This window comes from Panicum virgatum, chromosome 1N (genome assembly GCF_016808335.1).
Source record: "Panicum virgatum strain AP13 chromosome 1N, P.virgatum_v5, whole genome shotgun sequence".
Classification (NCBI taxonomy): domain Eukaryota; kingdom Viridiplantae; phylum Streptophyta; class Magnoliopsida; order Poales; family Poaceae; genus Panicum; species Panicum virgatum.
Window position 1 is genome coordinate 43,593,840 of NC_053145.1, and position 21,557 is coordinate 43,615,396.

General features: G+C 44.5%; 1 long non-coding RNA gene across 1 annotated transcript; it reads left to right on the forward strand.

The window, feature by feature from the left end:
• The first annotated feature begins 6,116 nt into the window (after positions 1 to 6,116).
• LOC120655969 lies at positions 6,117 to 6,955 on the forward strand. Its single transcript, XR_005667777.1, has 2 exons — positions 6,117 to 6,249; positions 6,330 to 6,955. It is a non-coding gene; the product is annotated as an uncharacterized LOC120655969 (long non-coding RNA).
• The last annotated feature ends 14,602 nt before the right edge of the window (positions 6,956 to 21,557 follow it).

Sequence of the window (21,557 nt, forward strand, 5' to 3'; positions counted from 1 at the left end):
GGTAGATGAGAGTTTGCAAATAATAATAGGATAGCTACTTTTATCGAGAGACATGAAAAGACTTGTGCAAGAATTTTTGGTCTAACCTTTGTTGCAGGGTATTTTGTTTCTTAATTAAAAAAAAGAGAAAAACCTTCAAGGATGGCTAGAAAAGCAAGTGTTGTCGATATTCGAGTTGCCGGCTAAAGGTAAGAGTCGTGGAGTAATATTGGATGAGTGTTTAAACGCCCATGATATGATTATCCTCGCTGCTCCTCTGACATTTGTTTGAAGAAATATTGTTAGACTTGTTTGCATAAGTAAATTTTGCAGTTTGAGAAATCTCGAGCAACCCTTGGAAGGATTTGATGATTTGATTTGCTCAAGGACGAGCAAAAGCTAAGCATGGGGGGAATGTTAGTGCTCCTTAGGTACCCATTTTACTATATGATTAGGAGTTGTTTTGGTAAATTCTTCGGGATGATTCATGTACTAACCCGCCACTTGGCACCCGAGCTTGACCGTTTTCGATTTTGTCCTGGATTTTGGAGCATGTTACATTTTGACAGGAAATTAGACATTTTCGGAGATGATTTGACGCATGATTACAACTGGGCTAAGATGAGGAATAAGAGGAAGAGGCCACATGCGAAAGATGGGACCGAAAAGGGCCAGAAAGGGCCCAGGCCGGCCGGCCTGGAGTCCTTGGGCCGGCCGGCCTAGCCCATTTCGGAGCCCAATCGGTCTCAGTTTTCTTCAGCACGAAGTATGCGTCAACCCTAATCTATGTTTTACCAAAACCACCGACCATATATGCCTATAAATACCCCGAAGCCGCCGTCAAAGAGGGGGATCGCAGAAGGATCGCAGGGGGATAGCAGAAAAGATCGAGAGGATCCATAGAAGAGCATCCAGAGATACATTCGAGTTAGACACAAGAGAAAGGCGACACCGGAGGCCTCATCGTCCCTCAGCGCCGCTGCAAGTTGTAGGACAGCAAGGGATCCATCCCTTGCCGGAGATTTCACCACCATGATCGACTACGCTTCGCTTAGCTTCATGGGGTAAAGTCCCCGTTTGTTCATGGGGTTGTAAGGAGATCTTCAGTTGTAATTGCCGAATCCTTTATGAGATTGATCTTTCACGATTCTTGTTGATGATGCTTTAATGCTTAATAGTTCGCGACTTGGCTTTGGGTTTGCTTTGCTCTTGCATGGTTTACTTAGATTACATCATCTATCGTGTTCTTGTTGATTCGTTACCGATTATCCTCGTGTAGTGACAGTATGCGGGAGGGAAAGGTTTTGATCTTGGAACACACATTTGGTAGATTAGATCCGTTCTTCGTTGCTTGGCGATTACATCTCTAGTGATCCTATACCCTATGGACAAATGCTCTTCATATCTTGTGCACACAGCTACCATTGCTCACTAGTCTAGATTAGATTAGATTGGTTAGATTAGATCTATTTCACACTCATACACTCAAAATAGATCTTTTACCAATATCATTAGTGCCTAGTTAAGCATAGTAATACACTTGTTCCGTGGATTGATAAACCTTGGGGGAATACTCTAAGGGAAATGCTACACGATCCGTGCGCTTGCAGTACGTAAATTGGCGCTTTAAGAAGCGTCAACAGAAGCCCAAGGAGAAAAGCTACAAGCACATGAAGGGATTGTATCTCAAGGGCCTCATAGATGGCAAGCCTGTGAATAGGATGTTGGTCGACACTGGCGCCGCAGTACATACACAGTGCTGCTTGGGAGGGATTGGATTCACGCCAATTGTTGTGTTCCTTCCACGATGCACCAGTGTTTGGTCCAGTGGGATGGCGATGAAATGGAGGTGGTCCGTGCAGATGACTCCAGCGAGATTTCGCTCACAGACATGAATGCCTGGGACGCGGAAGGGTAAGAGCCGATCTCAGGGATCGCACTGGAAGACTGTGATCGGATCGAAGCGACAAAAAAACGGGCTGAGGCTGGTCTTATCCACTGGCTTCACAGAGTAAAAACATCCTAGCTAGCTACGGAATCTAGCAAGATTAGAGTGGCCGGTCCCAGCGACCGGCCCCAGAAAATGAGTAATATATGTTTGGAGTTAAAGTTGTTACATTATGTACAAACAATGGCCTGCTCCGGTAGCTGGTCAGTTAATGAGCATTCAGTTTCAAGGAGTAATATAGAAACGGCCGGCCCGTGCGGTCGGCCGAAAATTTTCTTTTGTCATCTCCCCGTGTTTGCTGTCGATGTGGCAGATGATGATGAGTCGCCTGCGTCTACAGTTGATTTAACAGGCGACGGCAAGTTGGGGTACGGGTTTACATCAGCTGACGATTTGGAGGAAGTTGATATTGGTCCCGGGGATAAGCCGCGACCAACATTTATCAACAAGAAGCTAGACCCGAGTATGCGTGAGCCGATGATAGCACTGCTGAGGGAATACCAGGATTGTTTCGCGTGGGATTATACTGAAATGCCTGGTCTGGATAGAAGCATCGTCGAACATCGGCTCCCACTTAAGAAAGGATTTTGGCCGTTTCAACAACGAGCAAGGCAGATGAAGGCTGAAGTCCTGGAGGAGGTCAAGAAAGAGGTGCAAAAGATGTTGGACGCAGGGTTCATCAGGCCATGCAGGTACACAGAATGGATCTCTAGTGTGGTCCCTGTACAGAAGAAGGATGGCCGATGGAGAGTCTGCGTGGATTTCAGAGACCTCAACAGAGCGACGCCAAAGGACGAATATCCGATGCCCGTAGCAGAAACATTGATCAATGCCGCTGCCGGCCACAAAATGCTGAGCTTTATGGACGGTAACGCTGGCTACAACCAAATTTTTATGGCCCTAGAAGACATAAGCAAGACCTCGTTTAGAGTACCAGGCGCGGTTGGCTTGTTCGAGTACTTGGTTATGACCTTTGGATTGAAAAATGCCGGTGCAATGTATCAACGCGCCATGAATTACAATTTTCATGATCTCATCGGCAAGCTGGTAGAAATCTACATTGATGATGTCGTGGTCAAGTCCATGTCAGCTGGGGGGCATCTGGAAGATTTGTATAAAGTTTTGGAATGGACTCGGAAGTTTGGGCTCAAAATGAACCCAAAGAAATGTGCCTTTGGCGTGTCAGCCAGTCAGTTCTTAGGATTCCTGGTGCATGAGCGGGGAATCAAGATCGGCTTGAAGAGTCAGGAGGCGGTAAAGATAATGAAGCCACCTACTACGAAGAAGGAGTTACAAAGGCTCATCGGCAAAATCAATTTTGTCAGACGATTTATCTCCAATCTGTCTGGGCGTATCGAGCCGTTCATGGGTCTGGTGAAGATCAAGTCCGAGGATGAATTTCACTGGGGGGGCAGAGCAGCGGCAAGCTTTCGACAAAATCAAGGAATACTTGTCGAATCCTCTAGTTTTGGTTCCTCCACGGCGGGACAGGCCTTTCTATGTGTATCTGTCCGTGGGTGACACTTTCATCGCCTCATTTCTGATTCAGAAACATGACAACCAGGAGAGGGTTGTCTTCTACCTCAGCAGGCGCATGTTGGACGCCGAGACCAGGTATTCTGAGATCGAAAAGCTTTGTCTTTGTTTATTCTTTATATGTACAAAGCTTCGACATATTTTGTTCTCGGCGGAGACGATCATTATATGTAAATCGGATGTCATCAAGCATATGTTATCGGCTCCTATTCTGAAAGGCCGACTAGGAAAATGGATGTTTGCATTGTCAGAATTCGATATCCGATATCAACCTGCAAAGGCAGTCAAGGGGCAGGCACTGGCGGATCTCATTGCAGACAGAGTCAACACTAACGTATCTGCACTTTTTGTATGTGCCTGGGCCATATTCTTTGACGGATCGGCTTGTGATGATGGGTGCGGCGTAGGAATTATGTTGGTATCACCTCGTGGGGCGACATATTCTTTTTCCATCAGGATGGCTACTCCATGCACCAATAATTTAGTAGATTATGAGGCCATTCGCAAAGGAATGGAGTTACTCCTGGAAGCTGGTGCAGAAGCAGTGGAAATATTTGGGGATTCAAAACTGGTGATTTCTCAGCTCACGGAAGAATACAAATGTGAGAGCGAAGCTCTTTTTCCGATATGGATGCAGTGCCATGAGTTGATGTCACAATTCAGGTACATTAATTTCCACTGGATACGAAGGACTTTGAACAGTGAAGTCAATGACTTGGCACAGATGGCTTCCGGATACAAGGAAACAGCCGATGGAGTCGACGTAGAGGTTCAGTTTCTAGAACCTGGAGACTGGAGAGCCGATATCTTCAATTATTTGAAGGATTCGGCTCGGGGGGCACCCAGATGGATAATAATGGGGATGTGGGTTCCCGATCTTCCGTCAGGTTCTGGATAACTCTCGTTGTAGGCGGAGCGAGACACACCGATCCGGCTTCAGATCCTAAGACCCAAATCCAGCAATCTTAGCACCACAACTCCTCTGGTTATCAACCGTGTCACAACTCGGTTGACCTCGCCAAGAAGGCTAATCCCTGCAAGTGCAACGAAGAACACAAGCAAGAACTCGAAAGAACGCAGCTCAATTGAAGTGACTCTGCAGATGAAAGATTAATCTCAAAGTTGGGGTCTCACAAACCGACACGGCGGCGAAACTGTTCTCGACAGAATAATCTAAGCAAAACCCAAGTAACCTAATGACGGCTGCTGTGTATATAGAAGATAGAGGCTAGGGGGGCGGCCAAGGGGGTGGTCGGGCAACCCTAGGGAGTACAAGGCCTTCGGGCCCAAAAACTGGCGTCGCTGCATCCAGGCAGATTCTGGTCATCATGTTGTTTTGACGATTCCCATCGACTCCGAGCGTATTTTGATATGGGATCAGTTGGGTTGGAAAGCTTATCTCCTTAGCTTTCCAACGATATATAGAACGCCCAAAACGGAGCCCGTATGTGGCCTGGGCGTCCGTTTTCGTGAGGCCTGCTCCTGCAGTCCGAACCGGACTCGCGAATAAATCGGACTTCAATGTGGGTTGACCTTTGAACTCTATCTTCGCTTGGGCCTTGGTCATATGCGTATTGGTCATGTCCTCATCATTCTCCCCTTCTTGGTTTTGAGTCGTCCTCGACTCAAAGTCGCTGATGTTTGCGGAAGTAGTTGTTCCCATTCTTGACATGATCCTGCGTTGCTCCCCTTCTTGAAATTGAACCTGTTGTGACAAAGCAAACAAAGAAGAACAAGAGGAACTCTGCGTGATAGGATTAATATTAAAATAGCCCACTTTTTCATCAAATTGTTGCACAGCAAAAGGAGATTTCAGATTTGAACATATATAAACACGATGCACCATGTACTCTCCTTTACAATTATAATTGTCAATAAAGTGATATGTACATCGAGATAACCATGGCAATCCAACACATTTAAATTTTTCCTCCAAACTACTAAGTGCACACAAAGTATCAAACTCTATATAACCCAAAGTATTTAAAGAAGACAACAATGTCTTTTCATCCTTTTCTGTAGCAATTGGAATCAAATGTTTATTTTTAGCATAAGTCTTTGGTTCCAAAATAAAAGGATCAGTTTCCTTCACAAGTTATGGCACAGGGATAAACATAGAACTATCACACAACTCTTCTTTATCACAAAATTTAGTAGAATATTTATCATGTGACAAAGTCAATTCAGATTTGGTGTCCACTAAATGTTGCTCTATTATAGCATGAGTGGTGGACAATTTCAGCACATCAAGAGAGTTTTTACCTGAGACAATTACCTGTTCCTTCTCTATCACCTTGTCTTCTGTTTTAGATACATGCTGCAAAATATTAGGTCCAACAGAAGACAAAGCGATATCTTTAATTTGTACAAAATCAGATTTAGAGGAAGGCACTGTAACATTTGAAATAATCCATTCTTTTCTAAAAGGCTCATTCTTTCTTCTCTCTGCTCTTTCAAGATCGGCTTCTAAAATTTCAGTTGCGGTCATAGATTTAAGTGTAATTTTTCTTCCATTGTAGTTGAAAGAATATCTATTAGCAACCTTTTTATGTACCACATCATTTATATTAATCCATGGCGTTCCTAGCAATAATTGACATGCTTGCATGGGTACTATATCAAAATCAGCACTACTCTTGTAAAAACCTGATATGCCCACGCCGACCACACCATCAAGTATACCGACTACATCAAGCAAGATGGAACAATCATCAAGTCAAGCTGCACCAGCTCATGTCTTCGATGGACCAATTACTCGTAGCCGAGCTAAACAGCTACAACAAGAGGTGCACGCGCTACTTTGTGAAATTCCATTTATTAATGAGAATTATATACTTCCTAAATCGTGCATGTTGCTATTACTCAGGTTCACCAAGGAGGATGACAAGGACACGCCGAGACTGAACCAGAGAGGAGAACTACGTCGAACCAGTTCGGCCTGGCAGAACTGTCATGAAGAAACAGTCATATCTCTTGATTCATAGAAGCTGTGAAGGTCCATGAGTACTTGTTGGAAAGGTGTTGAAGTCAACTTTCTAATGCCACTAAGTGCCGAGTGCTTTAGAGCTTCCAGCTTGGCAGCCGAGTGCTTTTGGTGCAGACTGTTCAGAAGATCAATAGTCAGCCTGATATCCAAGTTTCCGTGAGAAACTGTATCGCTCTACAATATTTCGTGAAGCATGCTACACATGGTGTGAAAGGTTATCAAATTAGCTTTCCAACGCATCTGGTCCCGCGTCTTTTGGATGTTCCTAGGTGGAGTTATGATTAAAACATTGAAGACCACTCAAAAGGCCAGAAGACATGCGGGAGATTGACGACCACTGCATGAATGATCAAACCAGTTGGCCTTCCACCTTCCCACGTGGCTCTTTCAGTTCACATCTATTTTTAGAGACTAGTTATTAGTATAAATACCCCTTATTTGTAAGCCAAGAGGAACTTTTGATGAATTAAGATTATTCCAGTGATATTTGCAGCCGAGCTGCTTGAGTGTCTTACTCAACCCTTGTTCTTCCTTGTTCTTCTTGAACTTGTGGAGAGATCTCTCTGAGATCCACTAATTCGTGCTCTGCGGGTTCCAGTACGGCTGCCCCGTCTTGTGTGGATTAGCTCCGGTTGTGGTTCTGCGGTCGTTCGGAGATCGAGTCGAAGTCTTCGCGGTTTCGGTGTCTCTCTCCCCGTCGCTTGGTCGCATCCAACCTTGGCCAGGTGTAAAGCCTTTTACCCTGCTGAATTTTTTTTCAGCAAGTTATCCCCGTTACCAAAACCTACTGTCGTGAAGATCGGGCCACCCTTCGCCGAACCAACTCGGTGCATATCAAAACCAATGCTAAATTCAATATGTGCAATTTCAGTTACCTTAATCTTATCGTAAGAATTTACCCATTGCATGTAGTATGGATGTGGATGTGGCTTTGTGGTCAGACCAAGCTTCTCGACCAGCTCTAAGCTTGCAAGGTTGTTGCAAGTCTCACCATCAATGATGACTCGGCAACGTCGTTCCATCACGGCAAAGAAAGTCTGGAACAAATTGTTGAATTGATTTTGCTCCACTTTCTCCATTTGAGAACTCAACACTCGTTGAGCAATCTCAGTGTTTCCTGACATTGTTAGTAAGTAGACAAGAGAAAACACAAAAGGTTATCCCTATCAACTACTATATGTGGATGTGGATGGTGGAAACACAATCTCGCACGTCTTACCAAGCTCTTACAAGTGTTCTTACCAATGCAAAGCAGAGGATGGTACAACCGGTGGCTGGTTCGTGATACTTGTGAGGAAGTGGTACCAAGATTGCAAGATCCTCTGGATGTACTGATCTGAAGTAATATGTGGAGCTTCGGGGGGCTTTATTTAGTAGCAAGGATTAGCACAATTGAAAATCAGATAGCAAAAATTGAATAAATATCCAAAGTACTTATCAATGTTGCTAGCCTAAACGTGTTCCTAGAACTAGTTCAAGCAAGCAAGCGACATATACCAAGCACAAAGGACACAAAAGGATGCAAGCACTTCTGATTTTTTTCTTTTTTTTGTGCGGCTCTTTTTTATGCACTTGCCTTTTTCTTTCTTTCTTTTTCTATTCAAAAGTGCCACAAGAGCAAGAGACAACTCCACACTATCATAAAATTGTTGTCTGTAAATTACAGATTTGCTACACAAACTTATACAGGCTGTTTGACAAATTTAGAGACCCCAAACACGAAAACTTACAACACGAAAGTTGTAGATCCTCCTTTTCTATTTCTTTTCAATATATGGAAAGTCTCTTTTGGATAAAGGAAGTAGAAGATATTGACCCCGAAATACAGACTACTCAGAAATTTCTGGGTAACCAACAGATTGCCTTCCAATACAGATTAGGCGCAGATAACTACATTTTCTGGAATTCTCACAAAAAAATAAAAAAAAAGAGAGCACAAGTGAAAAGATTCTGAAGAATTTTGTGTTACGGTTGGTTGCTGAAATTTTCAGTTTTCATATCCAAGTTGGTGGTAATCTTGATAGCAGCAATTTTTTTTTATCTTTTGAGCACATCTTTTTCACTTGATTGGCAGTACCGTAGCCCTCCTTGTTCAGCCACCTATAGCTCCACCAAAACCCTGAACCGGGACTTTCGATTTGAAATCCTTACGACCTCTTTACCACCTCCGTTGAAGCTGTCACACCAGCACCATCACAGTTCTTGAGATCAGGCAAGAACTTGGGTAAGTAGGAGGTGAGATCGAGTGTGTCCACATATTTTTTTTTCTTTCCACATTTTTTTTGCTGCTCCTAACATGGCAGACTCAGATTCAAGTGTTCATGGTGGACACCGTGGTGATAGGGAACCCCCTGTCTCACGGGATGAGATGTGTCGCATGGCTGATTCACTCATGGAGGCCATGGGCAGGCTGCTCGATGAGCGTCTTCCCACGGCTGGAGGACGTAGAGCACGTCGTGATCAAGAGGACCGTCATCGAGCGGAGTCCGGCGATGAGAATTCTGGTTTCGGCCATGGATTCAATCGCTTCGGAGATGGCCCTGAAGGATCTGTTGGTGGTCGCCATGCTGATTTTAATAATTACCATGGTGGGCGTCGCGCACATCGGCGTAATGCTGATGGTCGCCGCGTGCATTTTGAAGTCGAAGAGTTTGAAGATCAAGATCATGAAGAAGGATCTCATGATGATGAAAATCCTTTCGGTCAAGGTGGCAGGTTTGATCGGCGTCATCATCGCCGGCCTGCTGATTTTGAAGAAAGGGAATACCATCGTGGTCGTCGTCCTCATGACAACCCAGATAACATCGCTCGTGTCAAGTTGAGTATTCCAAAGTTTACTGGAAAGGAGAATCCTGATGAATTTCTTGAATGGGCTGAGCAGTGTGATCAAATATTCCGAGTACATAATCTTTCAGCTCAGCGTTGTGTGAATCTTGCTTCGGTGGAACTCTCTGGATACGCTCTCACTTGGTGGAACCAAGTGCAGGAGAATCAACGTGATTTGGGACGCGGATATATCAATACATGGGAGGAGATGAAGCAAGTGATGAGAAGGCGATTCGTGCCATCTAGCTATCAGCGTGATCTCAGGAACCGGTTGCAAATGTTAAAGCAAGGGAAGAGATCAGTTGATGAGTATTTCAAGGAGATGGAGCTACTGTTGGTGCGGGCTGGAATAAGAGAAGATGCAGAGTCAACAATGGCAAGATTTCTAGGAGGTCTTAATGAAGAAATTTCTGGTTTTGTGGAGATGTTTCCATATCGTACCTTGCAGGATCTTGTTGATCAAGCTATGCGAACAGAGAAGAAGATTCAGCAAGAGTCACGTGGAAAATCTTATGGCAGTCATTCTATTGCTGCCCCATGGCGCAAACAGCAGTCAAGTACTTCCTATGGTGGTGGACGATCTCAAGGCGCTGCAGCCAAGTCTTCTCAATCATTTGTTCCATCGAAGATGGCAGCCTCCACAGCGTCATCACCAACAACTCAGCAGCGACCCGCTGCAAGTTCAGCAGCCCAAAGCAATGTCTCGGGAGCTACATCTTCTTCTCGAAGCAGAGAAATTGTATGCCATAAATGCCACGGCCGTGGGCACATTGCTGCCCAATGCCCAAGCAAGAGGACCATGTTGTTGAATGAGAAAGGTGAATGGGAATCCGAGAGTGATCCGGAAGATGCTGGACCGATATGTGATGAAGAAATTGAGGATGAAAGGAATGAGATCCAGCCTGAAGAAGGAGAACATAATTGCTTTATTTCTCTACGAGTGCTTAGTGTAACAGCAGAAAAGGTAGACAATGGGCAGCGACATAATTTGTTCCATACCCGTGGACTAATCAAAGATAAGGTGTGTCGCATCATCGTTGATAATGGCAGCTGCAACAATATTGCTAGCCAAGAATTGGTGGACAGATTGGGACTGAAACCACGGCGTCATCCTAGTCCATACAAGATGCAGTGGCTTAATGATTGTGGTGCGCTGCGTGTCAGTCATACTGTGACTGTACCATTCTCTGTTGGTAAATACAATGATCATGTGGAGTGCGACGTGGTGCCTATGCAAGCCTGCCAGTTGCTGCTCGGTCGACCATGGCTATATGATCGTGATGTCCAGATTTTTGGACGAACCAACAAGCTGTCTTTTGTGTACAAAGGAGAGCGAATTTCCTTGCTTCCTTTGACACCGGAAGAAATTTTGAAGGATGATATCAGGAAGAAACAGCGCGAGAGCGAGCACCACTTGCGAGTGAGCCACAAAAATAGTAAGGAAGAGTGTCCACAGCCAAATCAAACCCCACAGCTGCAAAGAACCCAGAAACCGGGAAAAGAGGGTTTCGTAATGATGGCTAGGAAGGGGGATATCAAAGCATTGAGTGAACCCGATGCCATGTTCTTTGTACTTATGTACAAGGACACTTTTCTTTCTACTAATGCCTTACCCTCTACCCTGCCGAGTACTATTTTGAATGTCTTGCAGGAATATGAAGATGTCTTTCCGGACGAAGTACCACCAGGACTGCCACCTAAGAGAGGGATCGAGCATCAAATCGACTTGGTTCCTGGTGCGTCACTTCCTAACAGGGCTGCATACCGCACCAACCCAGAGGAGACAAAAGAAATTCGGCGCCAAGTGGAGGAATTGATGAAAAAAGGGTATGTACATGAAAGTCTTTCCCCTTGTGCTGTCCCTGTTCTTTTAGTGCCTAAGAAAGATGGGTCTTGGAGAATGTGTGTGGATTGCCGCGCAATTAACAACATCACAGTAAGATATAGGCATCCCATTCCTCGCTTAGATGATATGCTTGATGAACTTAGTGGTGCTATTTTTTTCACTAAAATTGATTTAAGAAGTGGCTATCATCAGATTCGTATGAAAGAAGGAGATGAGTGGAAAACAGCCTTTAAAACAAAATTTGGATTGTATGAATGGTTAGTGATGCCCTTCGGTTTAACCAATGCACCTAGTACATTTATGCGATTAATGAATCATGTGCTTAGAACTTTCATTGGTAAATTTGTTGTGGTTTATTTTGATGACATCCTAATCTACAGCAAGACTCTTGAAGAACATGTTGCACATATCCAGAGCGTGCTTGCTGTCCTGCGTGAACAAAAATTGTACGCTAACCTTGAGAAGTGCACCTTCTGCACCGACAAGGTAGTTTTCCTTGGTTTTGTTGTTTCAGGACAAGGCGTGGAGGTGGATGCTGAGAAAGTCAAGGCTGTACACGAATGGACGCCACCACAGAATGTGAGCCAAGTGAGAAGCTTCCTTGGACTTGCTGGTTTCTACCGGCGATTTGTGAAAGATTTCAGCACAATCGCTGCTCCAATCAATGAGCTGACCAAGAAAGACGTACCTTTCAAATGGGGAGAAGCACAACAAAAGGCTTTTGAAGAATTAAAGACGAAGCTCACAACAGCCCCAGTCCTTGCACTTCCAGATTTCAACAAGACATTTGAAATTGAATGTGATGCAAGTGGAGTTGGGATTGGAGGCGTGCTCATGCAAGAAAAGAGACCAATTGCATTCTTCAGTGAAAAGCTAAGTGGTCCAACTTTGAATTATTCAGTTTATGATAAAGAATTATATGCTCTCGTTCGAAGTTTGGAAACTTGGCAACACTACCTTTATCCTAAAGAATTTGTGATACATTCAGACCATGAATCATTGAAACATCTTAAGGGACAACTAAAACTGAATAAACGACATGCTAAGTGGAGTGAATTTATTGAGTCATTTCCTTATATTGTCAAATATAAGAAAGGTCAAGACAATATTGTAGCTGATGCTTTATCTCGACGTCATGCTTTGGTCACACAACTTGATGCGAAAATTCTCGGCTTGGAAAGTATAAAGGAATTATATGCCACTGATTCGTACTTTGCTGAACCATATGCCAAGTGTGGTAATGGCAAAGGATGGGAAAAGTATCATGTGCATGATGGATTTTTATTTCGCGCTAACAAACTTTGTATTCCAGATTGCTCTGTTCGAATTTTACTTGTGCAGGAAGCTCATGCAGGTGGACTTATGGGCCATTTTGGAGCCAAGAAGACGGAGCAAGTGCTGGCCGACCATTTCTTTTGGCCAAAACTGAGACGAGATGTAGAGAGACATGTTCTTCGCTGCGAAAACTGCCACAAAGCTAAGTCTCGTCTGAACCCTCATGGTTTATATACTCCTCTTCCTATTCCTAATGCACCTTGGGAGGACATTTCAATGGATTTTGTTCTTGGGTTACCACGGACCAAAAGGGGAAGGGATTCAATTTTTGTCGTGGTTGATCGTTTCAGCAAAATGGCACATTTTATTCCTTGCCACAAGAGCGACGATGCTTCCCATATTGCTGAATTATTTTTCAGGGAAATTGTGCGACTACATGGAGTACCACGTACCATTGTGTCGGATCGTGACACCAAGTTCTTAAGCTACTTTTGGAAGACATTGTGGGGCAAACTTGGGACAAGACTGCTGTTCTCCACAACATGTCATCCGCAAACGGACGGCCAAACTGAAGTTGTGAATCGCACACTATCAATGTTGTTGCGAGCTGTCCTTAAGAAGAACCTAAAACTATGGGAAGAAAGCTTGCCACATGTTGAGTTTGCATACAATCGGGCAGTACACTCGACCACTAGATTTTGTCCATTTGAAATTGTATATGGATTCAAACCCACTGCTCCCATAGATCTTTTGTCTTTACCCATGCAGGAACGTGTGAACTTCGACGCAAGCAACCGAGCTGAATTTGTCAAGAACATTCATGATAGAGCTCGGGCCAATATTGAAAGGATGACCAAGAAGTATGAGAAGCACGCTAACAAGGGTCGCAAGAAGGTGTTGTTCGAACCAGGGGACTTGGTTTGGGTGCACCTTCGAAAGGATCGTTTTCCAGAGCTGCGCAAGAGCAAGTTGCAACCCCGGGCTGACGGACCATTCAAAGTTCTACGCAAGATCAATGACAACGCTTATGAAATTGATCTGCCAAGTACTTATGGTGTGAGTACCAGTTTCAATGTGTCCGACCTCTCTCCATTCTTTGGATTGGACGAGTCGAGGACGACTCTTTTTCAAGGGGGGGAGGATGATATGCCCACGCCGACCACACCATCAAGTATACCGACTACATCAAGCAAGATGGAACAATCATCAAGTCAAGCTGCACCAGCTCATGTCTTCGATGGACCAATTACTCGTAGCCGAGCTAAACAGCTACAACAAGAGGTGCACGCGCTACTTTGTGAAATTCCATTTATTAATGAGAATTATATACTTCCTAAATTGTGCATGTTGCTATTACTCAGGTTCACCAAGGAGGATGACAAGGACACGCCGAGACTGAACCAGAGAGGAGAACTACGTCGAACCAGTTCGGCCTGGCAGAACTGTCATGAAGAAACAGTCATATCTCTTGATTCATAGAAGCTGTGAAGGTCCATGAGTACTTGTTGGAAAGGTGTTGAAGTCAACTTTCTAATGCCACTAAGTGCCGAGTGCTTTAGAGCTTCCAGCTTGGCAGCCGAGTGCTTTTGGTGCAGACTGTTCAGAAGATCAATAGTCAGCCTGATATCCAAGTTTCCGTGAGAAACTGTATCGCTCTACAATATTTCGTGAAGCATGCTACACATGGTGTGAAAGGTTATCAAATTAGCTTTCCAACGCATCTGGTCCCGCGTCTTTTGGATGTTCCTAGGTGGAGTTATGATTAAAACATTGAAGACCACTCAAAAGGCCAGAAGACATGCGGGAGATTGACGACCACTGCATGAATGATCAAACCAGTTGGCCTTCCACCTTCCCACGTGGCTCTTTCAGTTCACATCTATTTTTAGAGACTAGTTATTAGTATAAATACCCCTTATTTGTAAGCCAAGAGGAACTTTTGATGAATTAAGATTATTCCAGTGATATTTGCAGCCGAGCTGCTTGAGTGTCTTACTCAACCCTTGTTCTTCCTTGTTCTTCTTGAACTTGTGGAGAGATCTCTCTGAGATCCACTAATTCGTGCTCTGCGGGTTCCAGTACGGCTGCCCCGTCTTGTGTGGATTAGCTCCGGTTGTGGTTCTGCGGTCGTTCGGAGATCGAGTCGAAGTCTTCGCGGTTTCGGTGTCTCTCTCCCCGTCGCTTGGTCGCATCCAACCTTGGCCAGGTGTAAAGCCTTTTACCCTGCTGAATTTTTTTTCAGCAAGTTATCCCCGTTACCAAAACCTACTGTCGTGAAGATCGGGCCACCCTTCGCCGAACCAACTCGGTGCATATCAAAACCAATGCTAAATTCAATATGTGCAATTTCAGTTACCTTAATCTTATCGTAAGAATTTACCCATTGCATGTAGTATGGATGTGGATGTGGCTTTGTGGTCAGACCAAGCTTCTCGACCAGCTCTAAGCTTGCAAGGTTGTTGCAAGTCTCACCATCAATGATGACTCGGCAACGTCGTTCCATCACGGCAAAGAAAGTCTGGAACAAATTGTTGAATTGATTTTGCTCCACTTTCTCCATTTGAGAACTCAACACTCGTTGAGCAATCTCAGTGTTTCCTGACATTGTTAGTAAGTAGACAAGAGAAAACACAAAAGGTTATCCCTATCAACTACTATATGTGGATGTGGATGGTGGAAACACAATCTCGCACGTCTTACCAAGCTCTTACAAGTGTTCTTACCAATGCAAAGCAGAGGATGGTACAACCGGTGGCTGGTTCGTGATACTTGTGAGGAAGTGGTACCAAGATTGCAAGATCCTCTGGATGTACTGATCTGAAGTAATATGTGGAGCTTCGGGGGGCTTTATTTAGTAGCAAGGATTAGCACAATTGAAAATCAGATAGCAAAAATTGAATAAATATCCAAAGTACTTATCAATGTTGCTAGCCTAAACGTGTTCCTAGAACTAGTTCAAGCAAGCAAGCGACATATACCAAGCACAAAGGACACAAAAGGATGCAAGCACTTCTGATTTTTTTCTTTTTTTTGTGCGGCTCTTTTTTATGCACTTGCCTTTTTCTTTCTTTCTTTTTCTATTCAAAAGTGCCACAAGAGCAAGAGACAACTCCACACTATCATAAAATTGTTGTCTGTAAATTACAGATTTGCTACACAAACTTATACAGGCTGTTTGACAAATTTAGAGACCCCAAACACGAAAACTTACAACACGAAAGTTGTAGATCCTCCTTTTCTATTTCTTTTCAATATATGGAAAGTCTCTTTTGGATAAAGGAAGTAGAAGATATTGACCCCGAAATACAGACTACTCAGAAATTTCTGGGTAACCAACAGATTGCCTTCCAATACAGATTAGGCGCAGATAACTACATTTTCTGGAATTCTCACAATTGATTAAGTTGTAGATAATTTCACAAGCTTTCCAGAAAGTACTAGAACACAAAAATCCGAGTTCGTATGCGAGAGATATCAACAAAATACCGAACTGGACAGAAACAAGTCCGAACCGGACGTGATGACGGGATGGAAAATGACACGGTGACACGAAGCAAAACTCAAACCAATCTAAGAACTCGATCTAAACTAGCAACAAGACCACGACTATGGACACAAACTCAATGATGCGGACTCCGATATCAAAATATGCAATGGCTTAAAAGGGCTAATGGGATGGGAAAACAGCACGAACACAAAATTTTCTAGGGCCTTTTGGTGGACTGTGGGACAATGACGAAATTGATGAAACTAAAGATAGATGTGAAACCTGACAGTAAACCTGAGTCTCTGAATACCAAATAATGGGGACGTGGGTTCCCGATCTTCCATCAGGTTCTGGATAACTCTCGTTGTAGGCGGAGCGAGACACACCGATCCGGCTTCAGATCCTAAGACCCGAATCCAGCAATCTTAGCACCACAACTCCTCTGGTTATCAACCGTGTCACAACTCGGTTGACCTCGCCAAGAAGGCTAATCTCTGCAAGCGCAACGAAGAACACAAGCAAGAACTCGAAAGAACACATCTCAATTGAATTGACTCTATAGATGAAAGATTAATCTCAAAGTTGGGGTCTCACAAACTGACACGGCGGCGAAACTGTTCTCGACAGAATAATCTAAGCAAAACCCAAGTAACCTAATGACGGCTGCAGTGTATATAGAAGAGAGAGGCTAGGGGGGTGGCCAAGGGGGTGGCCGGGCAACCCTAGGGAGTACAAGGCCTTCGGGCCCAAAAACTGGCGTTGCTGCATCCAGGCAGATTCTGGTCGTCATGTTATTTCTATGATTCCCATCGACTCTGAGCGTATTTTGATATGGGATCAGTTGGGTTGGAAAGCTTATCTCCTTAGCTTTCCAACGATATATAGAACGCCCAAAACGGAGCCCGTATGTGGCCTGGGCGTCCATTTTCGTGAGGCCTGCTCCTGCAGTCCGAACCGGACTCGCGAATAAATCGGACTTCAATGTGGATTGGGCTTTGAACTCTATCTTCGCTTGGGCCTTGGTCATATGCGTATTGGTCATGTCCTCATCAGATAAGACTCAAAGCTATAAAGTATGTTCTGATAGGGGACGACATGTTCTACAGGACTTTGGAAGGATTGCTGCTTAAATGTTTGGGGCCTTCGGAGTCGAATCGGCTCTTGCATGAGGTTCATGAAGGAGCCTGCGGTACTCATCAATCGGCTCACAAGATGAAATGGCTGATTAGACGATCGAGATATTACTGGCCTACCATGCTTGAGGATTGCTTTAAATATTACAAGGGATGTCAGGCATGTCAGAGATTCGGCAAAATTCAGATGGTACCGGCATCAGTAATGAATCCTATCATTAAGCCATGACCGTTCAGGGGTTGGGCCATGGATATGATTGGCCAGATTAACCCGCCATCTACCAATGGTCACCAATGGGTGTTAGCTGCCATGGATTATTTCACAAAATGGGTGGAGGCGGTACCCATGAGGTCGGTGGCATCAAAAGATGTGATCAATTTCATTAAAGAGCACATCATTCATAGGTTTGGGATCCCTCAGACTATCACGATCGATGGAGGATCGGTCTTTATATCAGAGGAATTTAGAAAGTTTGCCGATGACACAGGGTTCAAGCTGATCAGATCATCCCCATATTATGCCCAGGCTAATGGACAGGCTGAAGCATCCAACCAGAGCCTTATCAAACTGATCAAAAGGAAGATCGATGAATATCCTAGGCATTGGCATGAGGTGTTGTCAGAGGCTTTGTGGGCATATCGTATTTCGTGTCACGGATCCATCAAGACGTCACCATACCATCTGGTCTACGGTCAAGACACTGTGTTACCATGAGAGATCACGGCCAGATCAAGGCGTGTCGAGTTTCAGAATGATCTATCGGCTGAAGAGTATGCAGCCTTGATGAGCGATAATGTGGAGGATCTTACAGAGCTAAGACTTTGGTCACTTGAGAAGATCAAGGAAAACAAGGCTAAAGTTGCTCATGCATACAACAAAAAGGTCAAGCCGAAAGAATTCTAGGTTGGAGACCTAGTTTGGGAGGCAGCGCTACCATTGGGAACTAAAGACAGGAAGTATGGTAAGTGGTCTCCTACTTGGCATGGACCGTACAAGGTTGATCAGGTCCTGCCTGGGAATGCATACATGCTTGAAGAATTAAATGGTGTTAAGTTTCCTGTAGCTGTCAATGGCCAACACCTCAAGAAGTATTTTCCGAGCATGTGGGAAGGTGACTAACAAAGAGCCGGTGAGATCCATCTGTCTGCATTGTAATAGGCCAACACGTTGAGTTGGCCAGTAAAAAAAATGAGATAGGCCAACACGTTGAGTTGGCTAGTAAAAAAAAGAGAGGCAAAAAAGTGAGAGAGGCCAACACGTTGAGTTGGCCTGCAAAAAAAAAATTATATGAGATGCAAGGCAGCTGATGTGTCACCATCGACTTAAGATGTTTTTAATGAGTACAAGTTTCAGGTTTAACAGGCAACATTAATTGTTTTCTGAATAGTTCTACTAGTTCAGGAACCCTTCTATGGCATGGATGGTTTCTGCGCGTACGGCGTCGGCTCTTGCGATGATCGCTTCGTTTTCCTTGTCATCGCCTATTACTATCTGTTGACTCAAGGTGCTTATCTCTGCAAACTCTGCCCGTATCTGCTCGGTCATTTCTTGGGCTTCTTGCTTGGAGTTTGCAATCGAGGCTTTCTCCTCTTGGATCAGTCTTTGGGTGGTGCGGACCTTTTCTTCTAGTTCCATCAGTTCCTTTTCCAGGAGGTTGAGCCACCTTGTACTCTCGGAGATGTCAGCTTTAGCATCCAGAGTTGTTTTCTTTTGGTTGAGCAGTTTGCACTTCTGAGCAATGTCAGCTTTCAGAGGGATTTGAAAATGACGTAATTCTATTCTCTATTGTGCTGCTTTCACTTCTGCCCGAAAGAAGGGAAGATGGCCGGCTGGCCAAAGCTTGACCCGAAGTGACTCTAGGAGTTGGGATTCTATTTGCTCCAGGATTTTCTGTATTTCTCTGGAGTCATCGACTAGGGTACTGATTGGAGCAGAGAGCAGACCCTTGATGAGTTGAAGATGATCTGCCAGGTTAGCCGATTACTGTGGAGTTGGTACCTTTGCTCCAAGGGCAGTCAGACCCATTGTTGCCGGGTCAAAGGAGAGCAAGTCTGAAATATCAAAGCCCTGTGAAAATATTGAAGTTAGTGTGGGGGCAAAGTGCATTAATGGAGTTATCAGCTGATTTAGAAGTGGCTCTTGTAGTGTTACCTGTTGTAAGGAAGAAGTAATGGTTGATCCGAGTGTGATCGGCTCAATTGGGGCAGCGGCTGTAGCATCGGCTATGTCGGCTTGTTCGTCACGCCTCTATCGGAGCTTCAGAAGTTCCGGGTTGGGCTTCCATCGTCACATCATCTGTTGCAGTTTCTTTGCTGCGAATTTCTGCTTGGACGATGGTTGCTTCTTGCTATTCAGGGATTTCAGTTGTTCCAGTATCGACTTCATGAACAGCGGTTCTCTTTTGTGATGGGCTTCCAGTGCTGAGGATTTCTTCAGTTGTGTCCTGGAGAAAGGATTATAATCAACTAGAGTATATGTGCATATAAAAGGGGAGAACGTTCAGGAGAATTCAGAGAGATGGATTACCTAGTTGGTGTTGGAGTCTGATGGACTTGGAGAAGGTTGTGCTGTCTTCTTGATGACCCGTCTCGTGAAGATCTTCCTTTTCTTAGTTGGCACTCGGGGGGCAGCACCTCCAGAGAATTGTCTCCGCTTAGAGGCCGACTGCAGTACGTCTGGCTGAACAGTCATTATTACTTTATTCATCGACGGTGATCCCTTGCAAAAGAGAGCATAAGGGGCGGATGGAAGAAAGTAGAATGGTTCCCCGTTGGTTGTCATGGGTTCTGGACCATCTTGTTGCTGTAAGCAAGGTGAGCAAGGTTAGCCAAGAGAAATTGGGAGAGGGGTTAGAAAGAATAAGATCATGGATTCAGTACCACTTCCTCGGGGATTACATATTCAGGATCAATTTGCTGCAGTAGAGGGCCCAAAGCTCTTCTGAATATGTGAGTTTTCCACATTTCCCACCAAGTGTTAAAGCCGATTGATGAGGAAGTAAAGGATAGTTCGGCTGGTATTAGAATGTGGAGGTTGTGGAACATGCTGTAGCATCTTGAACTGGTAAGACCGTCAGGTAGATCGGCTCTACTCTCCACCAAGTGGTGAATATGGAAGTGCTTATGCCGACAACCTCCACATTCTACTTTCTTCCATCCGCCCCTTATGCTCTCTTTGATGATTCATGCCGAGCTGCTATGACTGGCTGATAGGTTTCATAACCTGGTTTGATGATTCTGTTGGAAGTGCTTATGCCGACAGAAAGAAAGCTAGGTCGGATCATTAGAGAATATAGATGCCGAGTGCTGTTGTCATCGGCAAAGCTATCCAGTCTGAAGGTAATTGGGTTCTCGAAGACTTCAGATTCAGTGAATGGAAAAAAGAGGGGATTCCCTAGGCCTTTGTAGAAAATTCTGAACCATTTTGCTGCATCTGTTGAGTTCAGTTTACAGCCAGGAAGGCTGAATAAGGCTTGGCCATAGCTGGTGCATCTAATTGGTCTGCCATTCTCGTCAGGGAAGGAATTCTTGGCTAAGCTTTGGAAGTTTGGGATCTGATGCTGGAAGTAGAGTTGTGCCCATAACTGAATGAACCACCAGGGGCCTCCAGTTAAGTGGAGATATCTGTATGTTTCTCCGAGGAAAAGCTTGCCTAGGCTGGTGTGGTTGCCATGGGCTAGATGGTAAGCCAAAGGAAGATAATTCTTGGTTGGGGCTAAGGAAGAACCACAGAAGATGAAATGTTCTAGCCAAAGATGCTCCAGTTTGTGTGTTCCTTTTTACTTACTGGACCTTTCGTTTTCATGTGCTGGTTCATATAAGTGCTCCAGTTTGTGCAGTCTGTTTTAGATGAAAGTTTGAATGGGACTTCTACCATTCTGTGAGCTGCAGGATCAGGAGACTTAATGTCTACGCCAGTAATCGTGGTAACATCCAACAGAGTAGGGGTCATGGGTCCATGACCAAAGAGGAAATAGTTTAGAGCATCGGACCAAAAATAGCCGATGGTCTTCAGAAGGTTTTCATCTTTATCGAAGGGAGATAATGATAGACTGAGTGCATCAGCTATGTTCAGTTCTTGCCACAAGGGCATGTAGGTTTTTGCTACTCTGCTGTACCATGTAGTCTAGCTTTCGGGTGGATTGGGCCAGGCTCTTAAGCAGTCGGCCCAGGAATTCAAATCAATGTTTTGACTTACGAAAGGGATCCTATTTGCTTCACGGGAGATTATATATGTGGGATATTCATAAGTTCGTGGGCCAAGACAAAAGGATTTTGGATTGGAAGGATGCGGCAGGAGGATGTCTGACACATGAAGTTCAAAGATTCAGAAATTTACATGTGGTGTATTATTTCAGAGTTTAATTTGTTGGAGGCTTAACCAGCTGAAGAAAAGTTAAAAGGGCAGGCTGAATGTTACCTTTAGGCCACAGATTGCCGCATCATCGATTGCAGAATTCGTTGTCTGAGCTGCAGAATCTGCCATGGTTCAGATCCGCTGACTTAGGGTTTAGTTGTTCTACGGGTTCTGATTCGAATTC